This window comes from Bombyx mandarina, chromosome 12 (genome assembly GCF_030267445.1).
Source record: "Bombyx mandarina strain Sakado chromosome 12, ASM3026744v2".
Lineage (NCBI taxonomy): Eukaryota > Metazoa > Arthropoda > Insecta > Lepidoptera > Bombycidae > Bombyx > Bombyx mandarina.
Window position 1 is genome coordinate 4,721,948 of NC_143219.1, and position 8,638 is coordinate 4,730,585.

The 8,638-nt window shown below is 35.7% G+C and overlaps 2 long non-coding RNA genes across 3 annotated transcripts; one reads left to right on the plus strand and one right to left on the minus strand.

Annotated features, from left to right (window-relative positions):
* Positions 1 to 1,140: 1,140 nt before the first annotated feature.
* Positions 1,141 to 3,994, minus strand: LOC149501754 (uncharacterized). Its single transcript, XR_016323982.1, has 4 exons — positions 3,559 to 3,994; positions 3,165 to 3,316; positions 2,613 to 2,792; positions 1,141 to 1,321 (listed from the first exon to the last, which is right to left on the minus strand). It is a non-coding gene; the product is annotated as an uncharacterized LOC149501754 (long non-coding RNA).
* LOC149501755 (uncharacterized) lies at positions 1,293 to 2,517 on the plus strand. 2 transcript variants are annotated; one of them, XR_016323984.1, is made up of 3 exons: positions 1,293 to 1,679; positions 1,763 to 2,010; positions 2,115 to 2,517. It is a non-coding gene; the product is annotated as an uncharacterized LOC149501755 (long non-coding RNA). The 2 variants fall into 2 exon arrangements; XR_016323983.1 differs by having other exon boundaries at positions 1,293 to 2,010.
* Positions 3,995 to 8,638: the final 4,644 nt, after the last annotated feature.

The window sequence follows — 8,638 nt, forward strand, 5'->3', positions numbered from 1 at the left end:
TTAGCGTTGTAAAGTATTTCAAAATACTGCATCATATTTTTTTTTATTTAGAAAATGACGTGCTTTCTGAAGCTTATTCTCAAAAAGAACAATGCAATAAAGAAGAAAGTACTCTTCAAGTAAGCATTATAACACTTCACAACAATACTAAGTCCTTTTTTCCTGAAAGAAACAAGAAGTCTTTTGATCCTCAAAGAAATACTTGTACCAAAGGACCCGCTCTAAAATAAATTCTGAATCTTCAAATACTGAGTCAGATATCTCAATGTAAAAATATAATTACTCAACATTCCTTTTTTTTATTACTTAGATGGGTGGACGAGCTCACAGCCCACCTGGTGTTAAGTTACTGGAGCCCATGGACATCTACAGCGTAAATGCGCCACCCACCTTGAGATATAAGTTCTAAGATCTCAGTATAGTTACAATGGCTCCCCCACCCTTCAAACCGAAACGCATTACTGCTTCACGGCAGAAATAGGCAGGGCGGTGGTAACAGAAATAGGCAGGGCGGTGGTAGCAGAAATAGGCGGTGGTAGCATGGTTGTGGTAGTAGGGTGGTGGTATTTTATCAAATAAATCTACGAGTTGCTTACACAACATGATTTAAAGCCCCGTAAAACATAATGCCCGGTGAGGTGTGAAATAATAATAAAAAATACCTAAATGAAAAGCAAAGATATATGCGTTCCACTTTTAGCGGGTTAGGCGAAAAATAAAACTGAGAAAATTCTGAAAGCTTTTTCACACGGAGACACATAGATTCAAAAGGTTTTTACAAGCACGTAAAACTTTTTCTTCAAGGTTTTGTTTATATTGAGCAAGTATAGTTTCGTTTGCAACTGATAACGCGAGTTTTAAATATTAATTTTCAAAGTTAAAGCAAATATAATAAGTGACTTAAAGCTAAAACACTTGTGTCTTGTAACTTGAACTAAATAAGCTATGAGGTCTATAAAATAAAAAGTAGAACGTAACGTAAAGTAACGTAATGTAATAAAAACTAGAGAGTAAATTTCTCCTTGCTCCAATTTGTACCACAACCGTATATTTTACAATACAGTATTAATAATGCAATACAAATCGAATATACTTGTCGAATCGAATATATCATTCTATATGTCGTGGATAACGACTTTAACGGCCGTTTTCAATAACGTATCTGAGTTTTCGGATAGATAGCTATCTCCGAATATCAGCAAGAGCGTATCTATCCTTAGTTTGCGTTTCACAATCACGGATAAGTGCTATCTCTCTTTAACCAACAGTAGATAGCTTCTTCCCTCCGATTTATCCGAGCCTCTTGATACGTTTCGTTCTACTACAAATATGAAACAACATCAGGATCAAGACTTATTTTATTTTATTCTAAATTATAACTATAATTTAACCAGCATATTGTAGACTATCATAAACACATTTGTTTATAACAAAAAGTAATAAAAACATATGTAGATTTTTTTAAATTGGACGTATTGCTATTTTTATCCTAGTCGAAATTATGAAACGAAACGTTTTGACAGTCCGTTTGCCAATAAGCAGTGATCAGTTTCTTTTGTTTGTTTTTCTATTGTTTACCTACTATATTAGATGATGACTTACCTCCAAAACGCTTTAAAACTTTCGTTTATAATTCTAAGTGTGTAATTAAAGAGCTACAGTGAAATAAAATGAATTCTGTAAGTATCTATGAACTACATTGATAATAATAATTTTACTTTGAAAACTTTGAGTTCAAGTTTAGAAAATATATCTTTTTCAGTCAAGAAAGGCAGCACCCATGACAAAATATGAGACGATGATTCTAGCAGAACTTGTGGCGGCGAAAAAACATTTCAATAATAAGGCAACAAATGCCACAAACAATAAATTGAAGGAGCAGGCTTGGCAAACCCTTGTAAATGATTTTAATTCGTCGATTCGTCGTTTCCCACGAACTCCATCGCAGCTTCGACTAAAATGGGAAAACTCAAAGAACGCTACGGCAACATAAGAAACAACCTTAGTAAGGTTAGTATAATTAGTTGATTGTTTGTCTCTAATAACACATTGATAAACATGATTTTTTCTTCAGGTTGCCGTAGTATTTTAAATAGTTATGCTCTTTGTTACAGGCTGGAGGTGGTAAGGATTGCAGATGAAATTTTGGATAAAGCATGCACATTGTTGTAGGTCACATATAATATTTTTAACACTTTTACAGCCAAGCGGAAACAAGATGGAAGAAAAGAAATGCAAGGCTAGCATAGGGACAATGCATTAGCAGAATATCTAATAGCAAAAAAGAGACTTGACTTGGAAAATAAAGAAAAGGGTAGCAAAAGTTAAGTTAGATTTAGATAATATAAAAAATTAAAAATTACTTAAAAGGAATATTAAATTTCATAAATTAAGTAGGCAATAATAATTTTATGTTAGATAGTTTTTTAAGTATATGTACAAATTCTAAATTAAATATCTTGCATGTACTAACTACCATGTAATTATCATTTTGGAAAATAAAAAATAGTCAAATTATCTTTGGAGTTTATTTTATAAATTATCTTTGGAAGCAATTATTTATAAGTACATAGTTGTATTTCAGATGTAAGTTTTGAAATTTTTTTATGAACAATTATATTATTTTCCTGTAATGTATCTGCGACTGAAATTTCTGATTCTAATTCTTCTAAATTCATACTTCTGACGATATTATGCAGCATGGCAGCTATAATAACAGCTTGCATATTTTCTAGTTTTAATCTACTTTTCAATGATATACAGGGAGTCTTCTTTTACAAACACCAATGCATCTGAAAATTATACATTATTCGCTTAAATTATTTTACAATACAGTATAACAAGCTCTTAACTAAAAAAAAAGATTACCTCTCTATAGTATCTCTTGTTTTAATATGTGATTCATTTTAAATCGTTCCGATTGAGTATGTGGGTTAATTAATCACGTTAAAAGATAGGGTTATGGGGATAGCCTCTATCGGCAAGCAAATAGCAATTTCCAAGTCCACCTTGTTATCAATGTTCTCTTGATATGTAGATAATTTATTATAATAGTGTCATATTAAATTCATATAAACACCTAAATATATAATATAAATAAATAAAAATATAATAATAATATATAATAATAATAATATAAATAAGGTAATATAAATAAGAAATACCTTTTCAATCGGAATGGTTAATTATAGTTGTATCATGAGTAGACCCAGGCCATCAAGCAACAACATTTTGAAACATCAATGATGCATTGCACACAAATTACACATTCAAAATACTCTTTTTCTATTTCTAAATTCCTCTCCTATATTTGAATCTGTAACACAAATATAAAATGTAGAGGTATTAGTGTGTAATAAGAATGAAGGTAAATAGCCTACCAGGTTATTGTATTAGTATATGAATGTCATTTAGGGCACCATGGGAATCCAGCAGTATTATAGAATTCCTGTTGAGTGTGATTTTGTAACACAACAAAAATTAGGTATAATTTTGCTATTGCTATAAACAAATATAAGTTGTAATAACGAGTACTTTTATGGTTAAAATTTATCTTACCTTTTTGACGTTACACTCAAATATGGTCTCATTAAATTAATCAATTCATTCACAACACCTTTGCTCAGAAATCTATAGTCAAATTCGTAATTATTGATCTTCGCCATGTAATTCAGACGATCTTTATTTTCCTAACCATATGATATCGGCCTCACTATCACTATCTGCATCACAATCCATTATCATTTGAAATAATTCCATATCACTATCATCACTGCTACAATATGCCAATATGAAGAGAAACAATTATTAAATTATAGCGATTTACTTTCGAAAGATAAACATGTAACCGGCCGATTTTGACAGATAAGCGAATGCCCATACTAGAGATAGCGCCGCCTACCGGAGAGTTACTTAAAACTCATATTGAAACGGAAGTAAGCACGATTTGTATGAGCGTTCTATCTTTAGCAGGTTATCCGTCCTCCCGACGATGGATAGATAAATCCGACAGGAACTGCTGCCCGTCGATAGGTTATTGGAACGTAAGTAAGGACAAAAATATAGATTTGTCTATCTTTAGTAACCGAAACTAGGGATAGATAGGTTATTGAAAACGGCCGTTAGTTGTCGTGGATAACGACTTTTAGTAATATTGGGACGGTGGTTTTGATTATTATTTTAAATGATGAAATGTTGTTTTGATAAATATCACAAAATGAAGGGTAGACTCCGTAACGCCACAGTATAAAATGGCGGTACGTGGACAGAGTCGTGGCATTCGTGTCAGACAGTGATTCCGTCCGTCTCAGCAGTGAGTCTCTGACAGTCAGTCAGTCAGTCAGTCAGTCGGTCTGTCGGTATGTGCAACGAAACTGTCGGTTTATCCTGTCATTGTGAAAGTTGTGTGTGTTGAGTTTCAATAATTATTATTCAAAAGGTTTTATTGACTTTTTATAAACTGTGTTCAACCAAATACGAGTGATGACGGAAACTACCGCTTAGCCATCCCTGCCGCCGCCTCCGACATATATTTAAGTTAAGCCCACGCAATAACAACTTACTCTTTAGATTATTCAAACTGAAAGAACCGTAAATACAATTATTGTATTTCTTGGATAAGCATTCTATTACATTTGCATACACATCGGGGGATGACGGACGGGCTATTTGGTTTAAGCGAAATTTCTCTTAATAATTATCAACATTTATCTTTGTAATGAAAGATCCGTTTTATTTAGTATTAGTATGAACAATTAGATGTTTTTGATTGAACTTCAATTAAGTTTACCACATTCAAATAGCTGAAGAAGTTTTTTTATGATATTTTTTCCAGATTTTAAATCGAGGTTCCGACCTACACGACTGGTGCTTCGAAGGAAACAATGGCCAAGGATATAATATTGACATTGTATATAAGAATGTTTCTACCGTTGCTGACAGTAAGTAATAAGATACAACTAAAGGTCAGTTATATAAAACAAAAAAAAAAACAATCGCTAAAAGCCAGATAACTAAACAACACGTATTTTACAAGTAGAATTTGACGAGTTGAAAGTACCGTACTAAAATACAATCAGATCAAAATACAGCATTAATTGGACTAAAATGTTCAAGAAATTAATACCATCAGCCATTTCAACGGTGTCAATTTGTCCGGGAGCCTTCACAATTTAATTATACTTCCGAATCCCTGAGTTCTCAACGAAACTCGGAAAGTTTCACAATCTTCTTGATTTTAGAAGATATTACATCATAGAATCAGTTTGCTGATTTAAAGGAATTTCGGTCGGTTGTTATTCGTCGTGAGTTTTTGAATAACCACGATATATTTTTTTACAAACTTCTGTTATAAAACGAACGTTTTATGAATAACTAGCGACCCGCCCTCGCTTCACTTCGGAAACATTAAATTTTTATTATTGATAGGCGAGTCCCGCGATGTTATCCGCGGTTATTGTCGTACCACGGGAGGAGCCGCGGGGCGAAGCTAATCTAAAAAAGTACCCTAAGTTACTCCTTATATCAACAGCTACCTATCAGTGAAAGTCCCGTCAAAATAGGTCCAGCCGTTCCAGAGATTAGCCGGAACAAACAGACAAACAGACAGACAATAACTGTAAAAAATGTTAATTTGGTGTATGTATATATATTCATATGCATGTAGTAAAAAGCGGTTATTTCAATATTACAAACAGACACTCTAATCATATTTATATGTATAGATGTCACCTATAATTAAAGCGACTTTTAATTATTCGAACAAAATAATACTTCTTTTATCAGTTGCTCACTGTTCATCTTTTATTATAAAGTTACCGGGATCCGCGCACATCATAATATGAATGCCATCGCTCACCTTGAGATCTGAACCCGAAGTTTCACTTATAATGTAAGACAGCTGTCCTACCCTTCAAACTAGAATGCGTAACCACCCCAGAAACATGCAGAATGACGATACTCACCAATGCGAGATCACAAGACGCCTTACCACCAATAATTAGGAAAGTTCATTAATTTTGCGGGATTTTGTTTTTATTCGTTTATTGAGGATTGTGTACGATTCGAACGTAATCAAAATGCTATTCCTGCGTAGTACATAATTCGAATAAATTTCCACGATTCTAATTAATTTTTCAATAAACATATCTCTTAATCCCCTAGCCAGTACTTTAAATAACAGAAATAATAAATCATGACAGTAAAACTGAAATTAGCTTGGATAAACTCTAAGTTGTATTTTCTAAATTTTATTCTCAATAACGCGTTGCTTGAAGCAATAATTATTTTTTCTTATTCAACGAAAAAGGGCTCGTTTAGGTCCTCGGTCACGTACGGACGGAATCCGTAACAAGTTTTTTTTTTCTTGGTCAGCAGAAATTAATTTGCGTTATCGAAACCCAGACCTCATTACCATTGGTAGCAAAAGGCCATTGCTAATTAAGGATTCTTTATTATGCATCTCACATTGGCTATGATTAGCTAATATTCTATTTGATTTAGTCGCCGCATATCATTTTGTGAGGATCATCTTTCAGGTTAATGATTTTTCTGTTTTCAATAGGATCCTCAAACATTCAGAAAACCAAAAAACATGTCCGATCGTGAACCGTCAGGAACGAAGACGTAAGTCGTAAGGATCGATATTCCTCACTATGACGGTGCTTCGCCGGCTATCTTATGGAAACGGTATAGGATGACCTGAAGAACGTTTATATGGATAGTGACTACCCGTTAGGTCGGCTGTAAAGCAGTTACACCTACTGTGATGATAATGAGTGTAAATCTCCTACCATCGGAGCAGAGTTCATTCATATTATCCGGAACCGCTGCGTTCATCGACAGTGCGTTTCCAGAGGACTTTTTTGCCTCGTACCATCCGGAATGAGCTCCCCTCTACAGTGTTTCCCGAGCGCTATGACATGTCCTTCTTCAAACGAAGTTTGTGGAGAGTATTAAGCGGTAGGCAGCGGTTTGACTCTGCCCATGGCATTGCTGAAGTCCATGGGCGACGGTAACTACTCACCATCACGTGGGCCGTGTGCTCGTCTGCCTATAAGGGCAATAAAAAAAACTCCTGCCAGAATGACCGCGTAATCCATGCCAAGCAGTAAAAACTAAAGGTAAAAGGTTTAAATCCAAAGGATTTGCTATAAGTATGTTTAAAACAATATTAAAGTTGGTCCAGGCTTAGAGTAACAAAGAATGAGTATACGATATCGACTTTACAATGATCATTTCAGTTCAAGCTACAGTTATCCCCTTCGTATTTTATGTAACTTTTTTATTTATTTATCATATAATAATAAATAATCTGTAATGTAATATTTTTTAAGAATTCACGAGAGATTACAATGCTAGTTTTCTTTCCAAACATTTTCAGCCATCGTGAATAAATTTGGTTACCAATAATTTTTTTAAATAAATTGTATATTATATAATTATGTATACCTATCTACACTACACCTACCTATTCATAATTAAACTATAATATTCGTACGACGTAAAAGTGCATTGATCAATTTACGTAGACTTTTAATGGATTTTCTTTTAAATAATACAACAAACAACTACTAAATATCCAATTTCTCATTTTAAATAAGTAGCTGGCACATAAACACTGCTGTCCTTCGTTCCCCATAAAACATCATCCCGAGGGTAAATTGTAATCTCTAAGAGGATTAGTACGGGACAAGACAGGTTGAAAGTTACTTTTGCCAAGTCAATTTACAGGCTGTATTTCGCGCCGACCGCACTTGGACCTCAAAAATCTCGTTAAAACTTTGAGTCTTGATTTGTGAGTTGTGTCAAGAAGGGTCGTCGTACCCCCTTTCGGGGGCACGGAACGGGCCTCGGGGCAAACCCCACTACCCGGGCTGAGACTCCCTACCACATAGGGCAGGGGTGACGTAGATGCAGGGAGGACTTTGGGGAAGGTACACTGTTCGCAGCGTGCACGGCTGCATAGCATCGACAAAATGATATATAAATAAACATAATACGATGGGCTGGTCTGATGACGGCTCGATGCCCGTGGCGAAGTCACCCCGGCGCCGGCCGCTGTCCTCTGCTTCCTAATGCAATTTTTTTTTTTTTTTTTTTTTTTTTTTTTTTTTTTTTTTTTTTTTTTTTTTTTTTTTTTTTTCCCTTACAACTAACTACACTAACTAAAAACTAACTACTCTACTATATACATAAGCCAGGACAACAGTCAGCAACCGTGGGGCCCGCCACCGGCCCCATGCCGCGGCCCCACCTCTACAAGCTAGAGGAGGGGCGGCGACACTAGTTTGGCGCTCACCCGCTAAGGGCTCCCCAGAAGGGGAAGACCGTCGCGGGGAGGGACCGATATAATCACTCCCCATAAGGGGGAGTGGTCCACCCAACGGGGGTGGGAAATGGGTCCCCATAAGGGGGCACCCCAACGATGTGGGGGGGAAATGACGAGTGTGGACAGCTCAGTCCCATGGGGGCACTCATTATGAGCACTCCCATATCACTCCGATTAAGCCGACTATCTTACCATAGCCGGGGGTTCCAGTAGCTCCCTTGGTAGCGCCAGACCATCAGGTGGTCTAGCGTGCAAGGGAGCTATATTGTGGAGGTGCTCGTGGGGTCCACCGTCAGCCCGCTCGTAAAA